Source organism: Ricinus communis, chromosome 4, assembly GCF_019578655.1.
Source record: "Ricinus communis isolate WT05 ecotype wild-type chromosome 4, ASM1957865v1, whole genome shotgun sequence".
Classification (NCBI taxonomy): Eukaryota; Viridiplantae; Streptophyta; class Magnoliopsida; order Malpighiales; family Euphorbiaceae; genus Ricinus; species Ricinus communis.
Window position 1 is genome coordinate 19,171,701 of NC_063259.1, and position 4,652 is coordinate 19,176,352.

General features: G+C 38.8%; 1 pseudogene; it reads right to left on the bottom strand.

The window, feature by feature from the left end:
• Positions 1 to 213: 213 nt before the first annotated feature.
• Positions 214 to 1,248, bottom strand: LOC125369856 (annotated as a pseudogene).
• Between the last annotated feature and the right edge of the window lie 3,404 nt (positions 1,249 to 4,652).

The following is a 4,652-nucleotide window of genomic DNA, read 5'->3' on the forward strand; positions in this document are numbered from 1 at the left end:
TATGTCTTAGATACTCCATTTTTACTAGATTGGGGTTTTACTAGAAAACCACTTATGAACATAGTAGGAGTACCATTAAGCGTATAATCCCAAAGATATACGCAATGCGTATTCAGATTTTCATCTAAAAAGGGCCATTTAAAACCGAAGAACCAAAAGAGATGCTAGTATAATATGGGGTCTCCCCCTCCAGCGGGATCAAAAAAGGTTGTATTAAAGTTTTGATCGGTTAATAACATGGTAATTGCCCCTGCTAGTACCAGAAGTGATAATAAAAGTGGGAATGTTGTCACTAGAACGGACCACACAAATAGGGGTGATATATGCATAGTCATTCCAGGTCCACGCATGTTGGAGATAGTTTCCACTGCTTGAAGTGATTGTTACGACCACGAAGAAACGACGAATCCCAACTATGAATGTATAAGAGCCAAAACTGCTAAGGGCATTCCATCCAGCATAAGCATCTGGATAATTTGGAATGCGACGTGGCATACCCAAAAGCCCTAAGAAATGCATGGGAAAGAAGGTCGGATTAACCCCAAAAAAAGTGATCCAAAAATGGATTTGACCTAAAGTTTTAGGGTATGTCCGACCGAAGATTTTACCCACCCAATAGTGAAATCCTGCAAATAAAGAAAAAATGGCTCCTATAGAAAGTACATAATGGCAATGTGCAACCACATAATAAGTATCATGTAGAGCAATGTCTAGCCCAGAATTTTCCGGGACTATTCCAATGAGTCCTCCTATGGTGAACAAAAAGATGAACCCTACAGCAAATAACATGGGTGTTTTGTATTATATCGAACCCCCCCACATGGTAGCGATCCAACTAAAGATTTTATTCCAGTGGGGATAGCTATGATCATGGTAGCTGCGGTGAAGTAGGCACGAGTATCAATGTCTAAGCCCGGATATAATAGGAAACTAAGGCATCTAAAAAGCAACCGGCAAAGCCCCTTCTAAAGTTGTTTGTGGGCTTGACAAGTCCAATTCTTATAATTTCTGAAATGCTTGCTAGCCGCTAGTCATAGGCAGATCTCCTTTCAAGGTAAGTTTCTGGTTGATCCTACTAATGATCATATACGTAGGAGTGAAACAACTTGAGACGGTTCTAAGAGTTTCTATCTCTAAGAACGGTTCGTTGGCATACTTGTATGCTTGGCCACCCTAGTGGAAGCACCTAACACTTGATCTTTTCCTTGGTCGATTACTTGATAGCACTAGTCTTAGAGCCATAGCCATCTCTTTAGCCTCCCACCATTCATTCTTTTTCTTTCTTGTTAACACAGAAAGATAAATCATTCTAAAGTCAAGCTCTTAGAGTCATACTTGAAGGCAGTTCCTTAGTCAAAGCAAGGAGAGCAAAGAGAAAGGTATTGTATGTTAACTAATAGTATACCATAAGTCTTAGAGAAGGCACTGATTGACTTAAATAAGTAGGCAAGAGGAAGAGTATGTAGCCAAGGGAGTCAGAAGGTTCCACTAGTCATCATCTTTATCATAATGATGTGGAAAAGGAATAGGATCGTTTTTGGAATGAGTTTGAGTACTTTGAATGGTAGGGAGCAAATAAAAGAACACGACACTAAGTAAAGCACTCTCAAACTTCTACTCTCAAACACTAAGTAGTAAGAGCAAAAGGGCGTGTAAACACAAAGTAAAACACTTAGAATAATTTCACAAAGAAATCAGATTTGTTTTCAACTCTCAATGCCTATAACACTTGGCCATGAGTTCTATTTATACTCAACCACTAGAAGAGTTACATGACATAGATAATCTCTTCAACTTCCTCCTAAAAATCCCATTACAAGGATTCACATTCCCTTGTAACATCCCTAATTAAACAAAGAAATAAAAGTGCTAAATAAAGAAAATCTTTGTAACATTTATTAAAGGCCGATTACAAAGGTTTTATTACACACTTAAAACTGAAATTCTAACAAAGAAATTAAACAAAGAATAACTCCAAAACGTCCACCTTTATGAATAAAGAAAACCGAACATAATGAGCGTGAATAGAGTAAGGAATAACTCCAAAAACTTCCACCTTTATGAACAACAAAAACTCGAACATAATGAGCAAGTAAATATTCCCCTTCTCAAGCTTTTATTCAACCATCCAATTAAGGCAAGTGATAAAGGTTTGTTTTGATGAGAATCCCATGAAATGTTCCGATCTTTGCTTAGCATTTTCATGCACTAGCAAGGCATGGACCGTAGCATCATTATCTTGCACTTGAGTCATGTGATGGACCTCTTGTTGGACTGATTCCATATCATTCTCCCCTCTTCGAAAAAGTTTGTCCTCAAACTTTCATTATCAAGGTATGGAGTTAAATCCCCACATTGAAAGTTGCACTTACACCACTATACTCACTTGGAAGTTCAAGTTTGTAAGCACTTTCTCCAATCTTTTCTAACACACGAAATGGACCATCCGACCTAGGCATGAGTTTGTTTTTCCTAAGATTAGGAAAACGTTCCTTCCTCAAATGTAACCACACTAGATCACCCTTAGCAAAGGTAGGCCGTTTTCTTCTCTTGTTAGCTCTTGCCTTGTAAACTGCATTCATTGCTTCAATTTTCTCCTTAACTTGAGTACATGTTTTCCGAAATGCTTCCCATCTTTTCTTTGAATCAACATGGACTAAGTCCTTTCTTGGCAATGGAACAAGTTCAACAGGAAGAAGAGGATTTACCCCATAGACCACCTCAAAAGGAGCACGACTTGTAGTTGAAGAAGGTGATCTATTATAGGCAAATTCAGCATGTGCCAACTTGATATCCCAATCTTTCTGCGTTTTACTCACAAGTCCACCCAACAAAGATCCAAGTGTTCTATTAGTCACTTCCGTTTGGCCATCAGTTTGAGGATGATGAGAAGTACTAAAAAGAAGCTTAGTACCTACCAACTTCCATAAAATTCTCCAAAAGTGACTTAGGAATTTAGAATCCCAATCTGAAACAATTGATCTTGGAACACCATGTAAACGAATGATCTCACGAAAATACAAGTCAGCAATTTTGGATGCATCATCCGTCTTATGGCACGCAATAAAGTGAGCCATCTTTGAAAATCGATCAACCACCACCATGATGCTATCCTTTCCCCTTTGAGTCTTTGGAAGCCCCATAATAAAGTCCATACTTACACTTTCCCAAGGGGCATCAGGGACGGGTAAGGGATGGTAGAGACCTTTATGGAAGGTACTCTTGGACTTTTGACAAGTAGAACATCTCTCCACCACATGAGTCACGTCTTTTATCATGTGTGGCCAATAAAAGTGTTCATTGAGTATGTCCATGGTCTTATGAACACCAAAGTGACCAGCAATTCCACCTCCATGGAATTCCCTAATCAAAAGCTCACGAACACCACACTTAGGGATACAAAGTTTGTTCCCTTTAAATAAGAAACCATCTTGAACTATGAACTCCTGAGTAGGCTTTTGAAATATAGTAGCAAAGTGTTCATCATTCTCATATAAACCTTTTAAATGTTCAAAGCCTAGAACTTGAGTATGGACAGAGTAAGTAGGTAACGTCTCCTTGAGAGAGCATCCGCAACAACATTGTTCCTTCCCTCCTTATACTTCGAATGGAAAGTGAAAGATTGCAGGAACTCTACCCACTTGGCATGTCGATGATTCAGCTTTTGTTGGCCATGTATGTACTTCAAGGCCTCATGATCCGAATGAAGAACAAAAGGTTTTGGCCTTAGATAGTGAGACCAATGTTCTAAAGCTCTAACAATCGCATAGAACTCACGATCATAGTTGGAATAATTCAGCTTGGCTCCACTTAGTTTCTCACTAAAGTAGCAAACTGGACGCTTCTCTTGAATAAGGACAGCTCCAATACCCACGCCGCTTGCATCACATTCCACTTCAAAAGCTTGTCAAAATCCTGGAAGAGCAAGGATGGGTGCATTGCATAATTTTGTTTTGACTTCTTCAAAGGATTTTTGGGCCGCTTCACTCCATTTGAATTCTCCTTTCTTCATTAACTCCGCCATTCGGGTCAGAGTTGTTGAGAAGTTCTTGATGAAGATTCTATAGAAAGAAGCAAGGCCATGAAAGCTCCTAACTTCATGAACATCCCTTGGAACTAACCATGTGGAAATGGCCTTCACTTTCCTGGATCAACTGTATCCCTTCACTAGAAACAATGTATCCTAGGAAAGAAATACTATTACACATGAAAGTACATTTTCCATTTTCCATACAACTTGTGAGTTCTCAATTTTCAAATAAATCTCTCAAATGCAACATATGCTCACTTTCGGATTTGCTATATACTAAAATATCATCTAAGTATACGACAATGAACTTATTGAGAAAAGGTCAAGTACCTCATTCATAAGTCTCATGAACGAACTAGGGGCATTGCAAAGTCCAAATGGCATGACAAGCCACTCATACAACCCTTGTTTCGTTTTGAAAGTCGTCTTCCATTCATCACCTTCTCGAATTCTCATTTGATGGTAGCCACTCCTCAAATCAATCTTGCCGAAATTTGTCAAAATTCGGCACCACTCAATTCATCAAACATATCTTGGAGCCTAGGCATAGGAAATCTATATTTGATAGTTATGTTATTGATTGCACGACTATCAATACACATTCTCCATGTTCCTTCTTTCT